Below are 16,493 nucleotides of genomic sequence, written 5' to 3'. Positions count from 1 at the left end.
GCAGCGCGGGGCCCGCCGGGGCACAGCCCCATCCTCCCCCGCCCCCGCGCAGCCGCCGGGCCCGCTCCGCGCACGCACCCACGCGGCAGCGCCGCAGCCTCCGCGGCAGCGACACCGCAGCAGCAGCAGCAGGCAGCAGCAGCCGCCCCGGGCGGCCCCCGCGAACCGGTTCCGGTTCAAGCGGGCGGTGACGCCTCCCGCCGGGCGGGCTGCGGGAGCGGCGGCGGAGCCCGCCCGGCCGAGGGCTCCCCCTGAGCCGCGGGCCTCCCGGTGCGCTGGCCCTGGGTTCCCGGCCCTGGGTTCCCGGCCCTCCTCACTGGAGCACACGTTCAGGGACACTCGCACAGCCCGGGAGCTCAGCATGCTGGAGCGGGCGCGGCAGGCGCTGCGCGGCCGGCGCCGGGCGCTGCCCTCCCCGCGGTGCCCGGCCGGGCTGAGGCCGCCCCGCCGGCCCGGGGCTCCCCGGGATCCCGCCGTGCTCCTGTGCCCGCCGGGGACCCCGCGGGCCGCCCCGACCTAGGCCCGAGCCCGGCCCCGCACCTGCCCCCGCCGTGGGGACCCGCGCCCAACAGGAAATGGTCACTGGGGTCCCAGAGCTTTGCAGGGACTGCACGGAGCCTTGGAGAAGTTGTTAAGCCCCCGTGCAGACTGAGCGTTCCAAAGATAACAGGCCACAGAGAAATGAGAGGGTGTCAAGTGCCCCTTTGTACCACCTTCCCTGTTTTTTTAGGGCTTTCCCAGTCAAATCCACCTTTTTTGTATTCAAAGTAATGTTAAAGATGGGAATAGTGCATGGATTTCATTACTCTTTCTTGTTGATATTTTTTCCTTTAAATCTTTGCAATCTAAGCAAGTCTCTTGACTGCCGGAGTTTTGAGTCATGGTAGTTGAATGGGTACATTGATAATTTGATTACAGAAAAACACTTTTCTGTGTTTATAAAAGATGCTTTGACTTAGAGCCCTGTGTCCAGGGAGCCATTACTTATTCTATCAGGCATCTCATGATAGCTGATGTTTTCACAAGATCTGCTCAAGTCAGATGATTACATGAAAGACTTGTAAGTTTTTAATCCTACTTTTTTTTTTTCAGATCACACATTGTAAAGTAAAACTAATTTTTAATTTTCAACTGCCTTTTTGATGCAAATGTACTCCAGTGGGGTACAAAGGAGAAAGAAAACCTGAGGTTTCTTCAAAATAAACTGTTTTGGGGATGTCTTCTGTAACTAGTTTTGTGACACTCCCCTCCCCAAGCATGGATGGGCACTAGATTTGGAGTTACGTCGTCCCTTTGAGTAACTCAAGATAAATTAAGGGTAGGTTTAGCATCTTTTTTTGTATTAGTGTATTCAGTAGTTGCCATCCAGACAAAAGGCAAATCTTTGCTGAGCTCTGGTTTAGAAATGCTGTCCTGGAGGATGTCACGCTAGCTAGTGCCTTTCACCACCAAGACATCACTCACTGAGGGCACCTCAGCTCCTCCACTGCAGCTCACCTGCTCTCCAGCTGAGCCTGAGCCTGCCCAGACCAGGCCTGACCTGAACCTGGCAGCGGGGTAGCTTAAATCTCAAATGGGCATAAGAATGTTTTTGCAGAAACATTTCATAACGCCTAATTATTTAGAAACTTGTAACAGTTGTAAATCTATTGTAGCAAAATCTTAGACAAAACTTGCAGCTTATATTTACTCCACAATTTTTATAAGCTTTGAAACCAAACAGGCTTCCAGTGATGGAGATGGGTTAATTACAAAGTTTGCCTCTCTAAATGTATCAGTAGAGCTTAAAAAGATGTTTTCTCTATTAGAAAGGATTGATTTAAATTTTGGTTTTTATTTAAAACTAATACTCTAAAACTAAACATTGTTATTGTTTTAATGTATTTAAAATTTGTGATCACTGGCTGTGACCATGTAATCACTAGATAGGACTATGATGGATATTCTTTAAGGTCCCTTCCAACCCGAACCATTTTATGTTCTATCTATTATTCTATTATTCTGTATAGCTACCTATTTTCTTACTTGCAGTCTTTCATTCTTAATTTTTACCTTTATACCTCCTTTTCACTCTAAGACCTTGCTGAAGTACACTAAAATGACAAAGGTGCTACAATACATATTTCAAATCAAAGAAAAGGGATGCTGCACTAGGGTAATGGTCTCCTGCTAGTATGTAAGAGCTGAGAAGAAGTGAAATATATACCATGAAAACATATTTGGGGTTTGATTATGATTATTTTATTTCAGCTATCTGAAATGCATGATGCAAATGTAACTGCATTATTTGATAAATATTCATAAAGCAAGAACAGCTCACTGTACCTTACTGACATGCTTAGATGTCAAGAGATGTCCTTCTTTGATTAGAGACTGTTCTGCTCTTGAGATTTACCATCTATGTATTTTTGAGTTTGCCCTCCTGAGCAGCTGCATCAGCTGAGGAACACCACAGAGCTCCCTGAACTGAGGCCAAGGCTTTCATGATTGCTCAGTGCTGACATACCTCTGTTTAAAAAGTGCCTATTCATGCACAAAAATATTTTAAATCTGCAGCATCTCCACAGTACAGAAGACACTCCACTATACAAAAGACAATTGATTTTAATAGGCTAGAATTAATTATGTGACCCATTAAATTTTGTGCTTGAAATCTTCCTGGAACGTTGTTGAAAAATGTGTTTCGGATCAGTAGATATAGGTCAGTGTTTCACTTATATAAGCTTTTTATCTATTTTGAGCAGATAAAATTATAACTATTATTTAATTCAGAAATATTTCCTGCTTGAAAAGCAAATTATTTGGGAAGCACAGTTAAAAAAAAGAAAATAAACAATGCTTAAGATAGATGAGTGGTGATAACCAGATCTTTTGATTCTTCCCATCTTTCAGATACAGCCTGAGAAACTCGTGTCTCACAATACCTTCCCCACACCGCCCCCTGATGTTTAGCAGGAGTCCTACTTGCAGTTTGGTTGTACAGCCACTCTAAAATGCCATCACGTCAGTTTTCTCACAGAACTATGCATTATCTGGACTTTAAGCAAAAGCTTAAAGTTAACATTCCCATGTGCAAAGTGTTCAGTCTGATCAACTGAATCGGACCCTAGAGTTTGTTGATTGTAATAGCTGAATTTCTTTCGGTGGTAGTAATAAATTCCAAATCAGTTAAAACCAGTCATGAACACACCTGAGGAATGTTATTATCCCTCTGACAATTCTGTTAATATTTGCTTTTATTGGTACAAGCCTAAATTCAGTAGCATTAGCAGGCTTCGTTCCTGAAGGCAAGTTCAGAATGCAGTACACTTGATTCTGACCCAGGCTGTTTGGCAAAGCCTTTTACTGTGCTGCTCCTCAAGGCAATGCACTCATGGATCACATCATAGATTCCCTCCTGTAAGTATTTGCACAGACTACTCCTGTGGCAGATTTCCCCTTGGCTGAAGGTGTTGATTCCTCCAGGGTTAAGACAGTGTTCTCTTTCTTGGAGGCAGAAATCCAGTGTTTGCCAGAAAACCTCCTTTCAGCCTCAACACCAGTTATCTGCCAGCCCCAGCCACTGAGCCATCACCAGAGACAGGTGGAGGTTTCTGTAAATCCCAGATAGCTGCAGCTGCTGCTCACAGGAAAGACACCCAGACCTAACAAGAAGTATGTAAGAGATGGGACCTGGTTTAAAAGAATGGTATCAAATGGTATCAGTGAAGTTATTCCTCTGGTGAATGGCACGTTTCACAGGAATCAAGCACCTTACTGGAATCAGTGAGAAATAGGGAAAGAGTAGGTAACAATTTCTTTTTAAGATCAAGGCAGAAATTTGGGCTATTTAACATATTAAATTTAAGTGCATAAATTGGGATATTAGTCTCATGCTAGCCCATAAAGAGATATTATTCTTGGCAACAATGCAAAGCCCTAAGTCACACTCCTACTCTGAAGTGTGTGGCAAGCAGAGGACTCTGCCTATTGCCACTTACTATACAGGAGGAAACAGTTGCTTCAAGAAGGAACGTGATACACCAGAGAGCAAGTGTTGGAGTACTTCCTGGAACATACACAGCCCAGATAAGTGCATATTATAATAAATTCTTTTTATTAGTGCCATATTTCTCACCAGCTTGAAATCACTGCAGAAAGAGGCACTTTCTCCACAAGTAGGGAAAGATTTTCATTGTCTTAGGGGAAACAGTTGAAGAACTATTTTTATATATACATATACATGTGTTCTTTTTGTTTTTATTGTTTCTTCAGGGATTGAATGAGATAAGAGCTGCACACAGGAGCAGGCAGAAATGCACGCATTACGCTTATGAGGGCAGATCAGCCACGCTGCACAGCTCTGCAGTGAGCTTTGGGCGAGGAGGCAGTGCAGCAGAGTGTACCACGGCTGCCCTTGCATTGTGAGGAAAGCACAGGCAATTGCATTGAACCAGCTGGGTGGAATTGGATTTGATTAGCTCTGGCACAGTTTCACATACTCTCAATTCATCAGTGAATGGAGTAACTATATTGGAAAGCTACTGGGGAAAAACAACATTGCCCCTGATGCTACTGTCACAGGCAGATAGAGCACAATCCCATACAGGCTCACTCTGTGTTTTCCCATCTTCATTGTCTCCCCAGTTAGTTTTTTTGTGCCAGTGTGTGTCTTCCTGGATCAGGATTGGCTGCCTTTTCTTGGTCTGAGATCTTGGCATGTAAAGAGCAGTAATTACTCCATGGTATGACTCGATGACTACGAGCAAGGGTGGGAGTGCCCCCTCTTGAACAATAAAACCCCTTGTAGAGAAAAGCTTAACTAAACAAAACAAAACGTGTAAAACCAGGCAGTGCTACCACAAAGCACTTTGCAAGCTAGAGTCTATATGGAGTATGAATAAGAGCCTACTGTGTTTTAGTCTGCCCTGCCTGTGAAAGATCCCATTCTTTAAAGGGGTATGTGTTAGTCTCTTCTTATTTCATACAAGTCTAGGCAAATATAACTTCTTTAGTTTCAATGAAGCTGTGCCTAATTTCCACTAAGAATGAGAACTGAACCAGGCCCAGCAATTTAGGATAGCATGTTCATACAAAACTGTATTCTCTCCAATTCATCTTGAGAAAATAACATCCCCTACTTTTACCAACTGTCAATACCTAGTATTTTTGAGTATCAGTCGTGGCAACTCACAGTTAAAAACATTTTTGTGTAGTATGAGCTTACAAGTCCTGTAATATGAGCTAATATAGGGTAATATGCAAATGATTGAAGTCTTTTAAAAAATGGCTCACCAGAAGGTCATGTGTTGATACACAGATTTGCTCAGGCTGAGCTCTCTGTATGAAGAAGAATGTGAGTAAGTTTATTGCTTTATCTTACAACTCCCCAGAAGACCATCCTTTTAAAGTAGAATTAAAAAAGGGTTTTGTTTGAAGGATTGATCTGAGGAAAAGTTATAGGCTTCAGAGACAGGGAATCAAGCTTATTACAGTGAGCTGTACAGATGCATCTCAATAATGATTCCATTCTCAAGCTAAGTTCCCCTAAGTATTAACATCTGTATTGAGTGAAAATAGACTTTCCTCAGTTAATTTTCAAATCAAGAAGTGAAATGAAACAGTGAGAAAATTCTCAGTATGAAAATTAAATTGAAGCATCCAAGTTTTCAATAGAAAAGTGTTTAGGCATGACCTTTCTTGATTTTTAGCAGGGTACTACAATTGTGAATACTTGTAGGAACTCATTTGGAATTACAGAGAGGCCAAAACCCATGCTTCTCCAGAAAAAACCCTCATGTTTATGTCTGGAAGATATAGAAAATGGAAATACGGATCTTAAAACAACCAAAAATTAATTAGTGTACTTAACAAATCATCAACAGATATGTAATTCTGAGTCTGTACTTCTTACAGATTTTGTTCCTCAGGTCCTATATAGGATTAGCAGGACATTCTCCTTTGAAAAGCAATGCCAGACTGAAAACTGTACATGAAAACAGGCCAAAAGCTTTTCTTGTGAATTCTGTCCACTATCATTGGTCGTTGATATCAATGTGCTTTGAGTAGAATGGCTACAAAATCAACAAAAACAATAAAAACATTACCTCTTTGTATTCCAGAGTTTTTTCCATCTCAGTGAAAAAGTATCCAGGACATAAGCAAGCCTAAAGAACTAAAATTGTGGCTTCCATGTGAACATTTAAAAATTTCCCCTCAAATACAGCAAAATCTGGCATGATCCTTAGGTTAAGTTTCCATTACTTGGGGGAAGAGGGGGGGAAGAAGAAAGTCTTCTCCTTGAATCAGGTGAAACTCATGGGGTTTTGTTATCGCATTTTAAACTACAAAAACACAGAGACAGGACTAATGATTGTTTTATTTTTGAGAATAACCACCCAGTGATTTGCCCACAGTCAAGGAACTCAAATTCATTTTTATGCTCCATTGCAGACTGTGCAAGACTTTTGAAAATCACTTAACCCCACATCTCATATCCCTTTCAGTGAATGGGAATCACAGAATCTCACTATATGAAAGGGTTTTTTTTTAAGACTAAAATCTTTAAAACAGCAAGTTGTTCATGTATTACAGGAAAGGGGACCAAGTAAATAAAATGGATCTGTAATGACAGATGTGCTGTTCTCCTGTGGTGCTTCTGACATGCACAACAACACGGCAGGATGCAGGCAGTGCCTGGACTATCATTAAATTATTAAATTCTTGTCTGTTTTAATACATTTTGCCACTTGTGTAGCTTATTAACTTTGCTGTCAACATCACTCAACAAGCAGATACATCAGTTGACAGAAAAAATGCCAACATGAGGATAGCAAGTTCATAGGTTAAAAAAGTCATCTTTCCTCTATAAATAGAGTTGGTATAAATCACAAGAGTCTGCAAAATGGGCCTGGGAAAATTAGCTGCTGACCTAAAAACACTTCCTGTTGGCTGTCTGGGAATCCATTTCACACAGTTAAAAGTGACAAGAATTAAAGCACTAAAGAAGCAGGACTTTATGGTGAAATAAAGTATCATAGCAAACATGAAAATAATACCAAGTGCAACTAATAAGAATACAATTACATTATTGTGCAAGTATTCTAAATTATCAAAAGGCATAATGAGCCATACTTTTTAAACTCTTGATGAGGAAATTATTATACATGTTCAGTGCCCTGCAGTCCCTGCAGCAGTTCTGGAATTTCAGCAGCTGACCAGCCAGCAGGCCCTGTGACCTGCAGTTGCATCTAGCAATGTGTGGTTAAACAGGGAACTCAGCACATTTCTGAAGAAAACTGCTGACTAATATTGTGAAGAATCTAGTCAATTTGAATTATATTTCAAATTAAAGAGAATATAATTAATGAAGACATTTTTATCTCAAGTAAGGAGCTAGCTTGCTGTTTTTCATTCAAAGTTAATGCTATCCTTCACTGCTGGAACTCTTCAGCTAACACTTCACCCAAGTGTCCTCTGCTGTCACTCAAAATATGCCCCTTAGGGAGTGCTTCGGGAAATAAAATGTGTGCATTAAAACAGGTATTTTCTTAGGTCCAGCTCACTGCACCACCAGATTTATTGCAGGATACTTCTGTTGTGCTCATGCATGTGACACTTCTATAACACTGATTAATTCAGTGATGAGTGTCCCTTTACTTTAAAGCTACTTAACTAGAAATGATTTAGAGACACCAGATTTTTACATTCCAGGAACTTTGAACTGTCACATAATTTGACAACTAAGGTCTAAAGAATACATAACAAAAGCATATAACAAGATATGACTATAAATTGTAGCCCTTCTAGATAAGCTTGGCTCCAAACAGAAAAGACAGGCCTCCTCAAATTCATTTTGAAAACCAGAAAAATATCTTGTGTAACACAGGGCAGAATATCAGTCTATAAGCATATGCCTATTTTCATCAGATTCTGTTGTAAAAGTACAGTTGTAGCAAGACCTCTCCAATAAATGGCAAAGACTTCAAAAAATACTTGTTTGTTTCTGTAATCTCTGAGTTAAAATAATTTCTAGTACTGGGTGAGTTACATGAATTATAACATCTGGTACAAGATTAGAAAGCAAACTTCCTTATTTGGACTGCTTAGGCAGTTCAGGTCAGATGTCTGCAGTTTCCCCTTAGACACTGAAGACCAGTGAAATGCAGTCTTTGGATTCTAATTAGGTATTCAAGCTCACAAAGCCTCTAACTTCAACCTTAATTGTCTTTGTCCAAAATAAAGTTGCCAAAGATACATCTCATTGTTTAATATGAAGGATAACACAGTCTTTTGTCTGAGTCTGTTAATTGGTTTCATAATTTTCCCAGTTGTTCAGACTGAGTTATCTTAAGAATTCACAGCTAGTGATTGCTTACATAGCTAAAATATGTGTCTTGGTAATGGCTAATATTTCTAATCAACTATGTGCTGGCAAAGTGTTTAGGTTCAGAATAAGTAAGGCTGCTGGCCACAGTGTAGCAAACAAAAGGAGAAAAATTACACATTATGTAATGCAAAATAAATTTTCTATCATTCATCCAGAGTATTAGGGCTCACAGACTCTTTGAGTTTGATCTATATCCTTAATCATGCACAATCCCATTGATAAGAATTTTAAAAAGTGCCAAAAAAAAACCCCCCAAAAAACCACTAAACCAGCTTTGCAGAACAAAACTTCCCAGAACAACCACCATGAGAAGCAGAAATACAAGCACTGAGAACTATTTCACTGCAAGTGCTCACTCTTCAATATATCTTGCTTTTAGATTTGCTTAAACTCAATGTACAATTTTGCAGGCTCCATCATAGCAGTAAATGTGTCAGGGTCCCCTGCAGAATAGAGCCTCACTAAAAACTGCATAGTAGAGTCTGTCCCAAGGAGAATCAAATCACTCTGGCCCAAAGACTGCAACACTTGAATGAATGTACAAGGATCATTTCAGAAGGGATTCTTGCCACTCTGAGGTTTGGAGGTAAAGGCCTCCTTTCTAGTGAAAGTAAACAAGATCCAACAGCCTAATTTTCACTTGCATCACTGAACATCTCAGTTGCATCAATATGCAGAACTTCTTCCAGATCCTACTAATGGTACACAAAGTATTTCAAAATGGCCAACACTGAAAGACACAAAACTGTCCCCCTTTCCCTGAGACCAGCACATAAGCAGAAGAAGGAAAATCCTTGTCTGCAATTCCTTCCCAATACACATGAGTTGGGAACTTTTGCTGCCCCTGATGATAGTTTCCCAATTTTTACATTCATCTCCTCAAAAACACAGGATAAACTGACACTCTGAATTGTGTTCACTGTTATAAAACCAGCTGTCCTGACCTCCCACACGCAGGATGATGTCTGTTCCCCCCTGCCCACATTGTTATTTGTATGGCCGTTCAGGAAGCTCTATCAGCCTGTTCTGCTTGAAGCTAAATCAGGCAAAGTTTTCAGCTAGTCTCTAACCCAGCTTACCATGTAATTGTGCTAACATTATTACTGGCTAAGGAGAAGCAGTGGAAATACGTGACTGGGGAAAGATAGGACTGTTTTTCTGGGTCATGGTCTCACTCAAGGGGCTTAAGTGACTGAGACAGCAGCCTAAATTTGGGAATCATCTCTGAGAGCAAATGTATTCTCATGAATCCTCCCTATCACTACTCCTGTATTGCCAGTTGCTTTTGCAGAGCATTTCAGTGTTTTTTCTCAGATGCTGAAATAAAAGCAGGAGAGGATTTTTAATCATGTGAATTTGACTAGTGCCAGACAACTGTAGCTTCAGCAGTTTATTTGACATCTTCCACTGTGCTGTTCTCTTTGTTTGGGTTTTTTCACTTGTTTCCACTTCAAGAACCTGGAACATCAGACAGCATTGCTGAGCACAGACCAAGAATCAGAAATATGTAATACAGATGCTGAAACCAGTGCTGGGTTTTTATTAAGCTGTTACATTTACGCATCATGCTGGAAATAATAATTTTTAATTACCTCATTTCACAAGCACAGTTGCTGGATCTCTGCTGCTGCAATACTTGGAAAATATTTTTAAGTAAAAGATGCAAAGTCTTCTGCTGTGCCAAAGAAAAATTAGAATTGTAATGTTCTGTGAAAGGAGGACTTTTATATTTTTTGACAAAATAAAAATCTTCATGGAAATGAGAGGCTATATAGCCTAGTGAAACCTAATCTCTTTTCATGCTGCTTCTCAAAAAGAAAATATTAACAGCTATTACACAATCACTCACCCACTCCAACTTACTATTAGTTAGACATATGAAAACTACAAGCTACCTGATTCTAATTCCAAAGTTGTGATGTCATGCTAATCTTGACTTCTAGCAATCTATTTGAACATAAGAGGAGCTAATAGAGAAGATTGAGAAAGATTTTATCAGGCTGTTACCTTCACAAAACCAACAAAAGCATGTTACATCAGGATATAACAAATTATAATAAATTTGAGATGATTTACCCTTTGATGAGGAGCCTACAAATGCAAGGCTCTCTCAGTTCTTCCTAACACCTTTGAGACTACACATTATTATTTGGATGTGAAGCACTGGCATGAGAGTCCTAAAAAACTAATTTTCACACCTTTGGAGAACAAGCATAACCTGGAAGAATTAAATCTTAGCTTCCTTGCAGCTGTCTCAAAGTTTACTGAATTCCACCTGAAATAAGAGAAAAAAATACTCGTTTCTTGAAGTCTAGATTAAGAATGGGCAGTTTTAGTTCTGAGCATTTTTGAGATAAAGGTTCTTGGGTATTGTTCCACATATCTGATTAATAATTCTATTTACAGAAATACTTCTTTTACCTTTTATTGTACACACCTGGGAATACACCTGGAAATACTTTTACTGGCAGAGGTCAATGTTTTTCAGACTGTGTCCACAATTTCTAGACCCAGGTATGTTCATATTGGACTAATGCAATGTCCATGTCATCTGCCTTTCTATGTACATTGACTTTTCACATTTCCTGAGAAGTTTACAACATTGTATATTCACAGCTGTGTATACCAAGCATTCTTGCTTTTTCTTGCCCTTGAAATCTGGGAAATCCTACTTTCTTTTCTCTGTCAAGGCATTCCAGGGACTCTTCTCATTTTCAAAGGAGGGAGATAAGCCCTTTTTAGTACCTCTATTTTATGCATTTGAGCATCGTTCACATCTTTGAAGCTTCTCTCACCTGCAATACATACAGTGATGGGTAATGGCTGTCTTGATCATTGTACCCTGTATACTCAAGAAAAAAATTGTCCATTTGCAAGTGTAATTTTGCAATGTCTATAAATGTAACTTAATAGAGAAAAAATTCCTACCTCCACTGTCAAACTTCTGCTGCAAAACTTGGAATCTGCATAAGGCACTGGTTTGCCAACAGCCCTGAAACAGAAATCCCCACTCAGGCATATCCCAATCCTTTCATATGCACAGGAGTCCACCACCTCCAGTCTTCATCCTGTTTTTAGGGCAGTTCTCTGGGGAATACACATTTAAAGGGAATCTTGTCTCATTCCTGTACTTAGCTACCAAGTCTGTCCTGGTTTAAACCCAACCAGCAGCTCAACTCCATGCAGCCTCACTCTCCTCATGCTGGGATACAGGACAAATTGGAAAAGTGAAAAAAACTCATGGGTTGAGATAAATACAGTTTAACAGGTAAAGCCAAAGCTGTACATACAAGCAAAACAAGACAAGGAATTCATTCATCACTTCCCAGCCATCACTTCCATCACTTTTCAGCCATCCCCAGGACAGCAGGGCTCCATCACACGTGAAGGTGACTTGGAAAGACAAACACCATTGCTCTGAACATCCACCCCTTCCTTCTTCCCCCAGCTTTCTATGCAGAGAATGGCACCCTGTGGGGTCATGGCATCAGCATGTGGATATGCCTTCAGTCAGCTGGGGTCAGCTTCTTGTGCCACCCCAGCCTCCTCACAAGAAGCAGAAAAAGGCCTCAATGCTGTATCAGCACTGCTCAGCAATAGCTGAAACATCTCTGTGTTATCAGCACTGATCTCAGACAAGTCTGAGGCACGGCCACACACCAGTTACTGTGAAGAAAATTAACTCTACCCAAGCCAAAACCAGCACAAATTCAAAGAAAGCAAGATCAAGTCACTCCTACAAAGTAAAAATGCATTTTTTACAAATAACAAATAGAATGCAAACCTTCAGACCCCAGTGGTACAAGACCTCATCTGACTGCTGAACAAGTGGATTCAAACACTAGGTCTGAATAAACACAAAACCCAATTCTCTAATGACACCTGAAACAGAGGAATGTTGCACAACTGGGATTCCATTTGTTCCGATTTTATTGATACACAAAATCTGGAACTAAGAGTTTTCAGCTCAAACATCTGCACAATAAAGCTGTGCTATCTTCACTAACCACCCAACTCAGCAGAACCCCAATGTGATTTACAGAATTTCCTTCGCAAGACTATCATCCCCAAGAATTGGGCAGGAAGCTTTGGCAACAGACTGAAATATCAGGATTTTACTACTGGTGAAGTATTTATACCTTATTCCTTATCCTTATTCCTTGTTGGCTATAGTAGAAATAGGAATTAGGTTACAGGTTCAAAGATTTGAGATTCTGAGATCACAGAAGTAAACATCACCATAAGAGAAGCATTATTAACCAAGCATTATCAAACACACATTTACTCTGAGCTCCAAGCATTTAATGCCCGTTGCACAGAGAAGTGCACGTGAGATATTCTGTTCTGCTCATTCTCTTATTTTGAAATGCATTTTAATTGCTTAGTCCTGTTCCTTCAGCACATATCCATGGGGGTCTAGGAATTACCATATTGGAGCAGGCACTCTAACCACCTTCTCTTCTTGTGTTATGGGCATCATGGCTATAAGTTAAATGGCCTTTGTGGTATCAGAACAGTTTCCAACAAAAGGGTACCCTGCTCACCTTATACTTTCCAGAGTTCATTTGATGAAAAGCCATAAGCAGATGGCATCTTCATCATACCCACTGGTCTTTTAAGGTCAGAACAGACCAATGGAACATATCACAGGGAACTTTAATGTTGTTCTAATCCTTCTGGGGTTTCACACTCCTGGGCTGTCAAGAAAGAAGCCTTCACTGATGTTTTATGTTTGAGTTTAGGGTTTTCTTTTACTATAAGAAAAGAGACAAAACATTACTCCATTGCAAACCAAGTATTTTTAGCCAGCCATAGCAGGAGGCAAGTGCCTTCATTACTAATCAATTTCCTTTATATAATAAAAGGGAAAACTTCATGGAAGAAAGCACTGAGATGCTGATGGGTTGCCAGAAGAGACCAACTCAGTATCTGTGGGATTTTCTGAGAAAGGAATATATATCTTCATCTCTTTTTTGGCAAATAAGGATCTCAGTTCTGCAACTCTTTATACCACTGTTATTTTCACCACTGATCTGAGTATCCTGCAGTCTATAGTTACTGCACATGGGAACCCTATTATGTATGGTGTTGCAACCCTAGTAGGTATGCAATTTAACTTAATGGACCAAAAAACTCACACAGTTTTAGGGATAACTATTTTAACAGTCTTATTTCAACCAGCTGATCTGTTGAACTAAAATTAAAAGCCTTTGCTATCCTACCTCCTAATGCAAACCAATTTACTTAAAGAGAATGGTGAGGTGCACAGAAACTGCAAGAGCTTGAGGCAAGCTCTGGTTTCCAGAAGGGATTGAATAGGTCAGGTATAGAGAACTGGAGAAGCAAGATCCATAACAGCTCTGTAAATTGGGATTTTTTGTGAGGTACTGGTAAGATTGAAAGCATAAATACAGGACAACAAATAGGTTTCTCTCTGCACAGAGAACTAATCATACGTGTCCTAAAGCTGTCAGCATCAACGGCACATGGTACTGCAAATGAAGACGAAAACATCTTCAAAAATTTTCAGATATGCACTGATTATTAATTTATGTTGTTCATCTGAATAACATAACTTTTGAAGTTGACATCGGGAACCCACATAAACTAAATAACTATCTAGGTTAGACTAGAAATTTGGGTCAGGGAACTTTTTTGCAATATACAATTTATACAATGTTCAAATTTAAACCTTCCTCCCTAACAAAGAAAAATAAATCTTGTGAAGAATTTTGGGGTTTTATTGGAGACTGAGACTGTTTCACAGGTAACAGTGAATTCCCATTTACATAACAATGCTGAAAATTAATTATTGACAAAAATACAACAAATTTGAGCAAAATAGCTCCACAACACTTTATAATATCCTCCTGGGATTGTGTATTTTCAATTCCAAATGACTAGCTGAGTGATCCCCAAGAGCTGCAGAGTCACACATTAGCTTAAGCCCTCCTTGTATTCTTATGCAATTGTTCAGCTCTGTAAATATCCATAAAATATTTCTAAAACACATTCAAAAGCTTAGGAACTACTCAGAAATATGCTAAATAAGTTAAAATATACTGGTTGATAAGAGTAAAGTGAAAGAAAATAATCATTATATACTATTTAATGGTCATGGGTATCTCTGTACTTCAAGCTTAATTATATCCACATTCACCAATGCAGAAATATTAATGAGAACATGATATTTGACTAAGCATATTGCAACAAGGCCAGACCTAAAGTCAAGGTTTTGCTGTTTAAAATGGGATGTGAATGAACTTGGATATCTCAGTCTTAAGGGCTCCTGACATGGCTACAGCTCCTGTTAACAGCTACAATTCTTTCAGTGCTCACAGAGCTGCAGCTTACACTCAACATAACCTGAAAGCCAAACACAACCTGATGCCGTCAGGGTTTTCAGTTAACATCAAAACCTACTTCATACTTTCAGATCAAGCTTGACATATGAAGCCAACAAAACTATTACTACCCTTTAAAATGACATCATCCATGCCTGGGATTTTTATGGCGCATCTTCTATGGCAGAGAAGATCACTGTCCCTACATCCTACAGATGTGTAGGATGTATCCAATTCCTCATCTGCCAAAGAATATTCAGTCTCACCTTTCCTGGAAGTCATCTGCTACCATGCTGGTCAGGGTCTGCTGTCTGTACACCATTATTCTGATAATACCATCTCCCCTTCCTTACCACAGCTGCTCCTCTCAGGACTTGTTCTTCAAGATAAAAGTTGATCTGTCTTGGGAAGGATCAGGAATTTATAACATTGGGGTTGGGTGTATCTTGATTAACTTCAATTGAAAAAAATCAGTCCTTTGTTCCTAGCTCCACTCTGAACTGTTTGTTTGTTTAGTGGCAGGGACTTCAATAAGGGCAAATAACTTGATCCTCAGAGTAATGGACTGCACTATGGAAACACTGCCTGCCATCCCACTGAAATACAGAACTAGACTACAGAGAAACACCTAGAGTTTAGATTAACATTGTTACATAAGACAAGTATCACTTCAAGCAATTAACAGTTAACCAGGAATCAGGAGAAAGATGGACTTTCTATACTTACTCCTATGAACTTCTCTGAATTTTAATGTAAGCAGTCATGTTCTGTGTGGAGAGCTGGTACACACGGAGAGATCCAACTACCAGATTTGGGACCAGATATCTGAAGTTTAGACATGCAACAATTTACTGGACCATTTAGCATCTGGCCCTTAAGATAAGGCTGTTTCTCCTAGCAGGTTCACAACTCCCATTGCAGTTCTCCTGGGTACCATCAACGTGAGATGCTCTTCAGAGTTTCACCCCCTCTAGTGCTTCTGCAGTGATGAGGCACAAGTAAATCTGCAGGCCAAGGTCTGGCTGTGCAGCAGCTCTGTTCTTCAGGCAGGTCTGCTTCTCTCATCACTGGACATACTCAGCTTCACAGATGTTGAAGGAGAGCCAGGTGTAGAACTCCAGACTCATTTTGCAGCACTGCTACTGAATACTGAGCTAAGACAGTAGGGACAACTATCTTTTCCAGTCCCTTTGCTGGAGTATATTCCTTCATTCTGCCTCAGTTTCTACTGGGTGGGGTAGTTTTTTGTACCTTCCATGCTACAAGGTCTAGCTACACTTTCTGCTACAACTATTGACTGACTTGAGCAAACAAAACCTGCTGATCTGGCCTAAATGTCATACCTGATGATATATCAGCTACATTCCCTGTATTTTTGAGTACCTTTCATCCTACTTTATGTTGCTAAAGATTTAAAGTAGATTAATTCATTAAGAATAAAATCTTTAACCACACTTAAAAGGTATTTAGCCACTGTCCTTATGATTCTATTTATTTGATAGGCTTATGTCTTATCAAGTATGTATCTTAAAACAAAGCTGCTGTCCTAAGCCCACTTCTCTACATTATTGCAAAATTGTATTTTAATAGGATTGTTTTATATCAGCAATTCCATTTAGTGTGTTTCATTTTGCTGCACATCTGTCCAAGATCCCACATAACTAATCTCTATAAAGTGACCTACATACTTAACCATTGTCCTATTCCTAAGTGACACTAATGGACTCATATTTTTTGTTTGATCTATACACAATTTCTCTCATGCAATTGCATAAATCCTT

This window comes from Prinia subflava, chromosome 1, assembly GCF_021018805.1.
Source record: "Prinia subflava isolate CZ2003 ecotype Zambia chromosome 1, Cam_Psub_1.2, whole genome shotgun sequence".
NCBI lineage: Eukaryota > Metazoa > Chordata > Aves > Passeriformes > Cisticolidae > Prinia > Prinia subflava.
The sequence above is the reverse complement of the archived record's forward strand: the minus strand, read 5'-3'. Positions refer to the sequence as shown.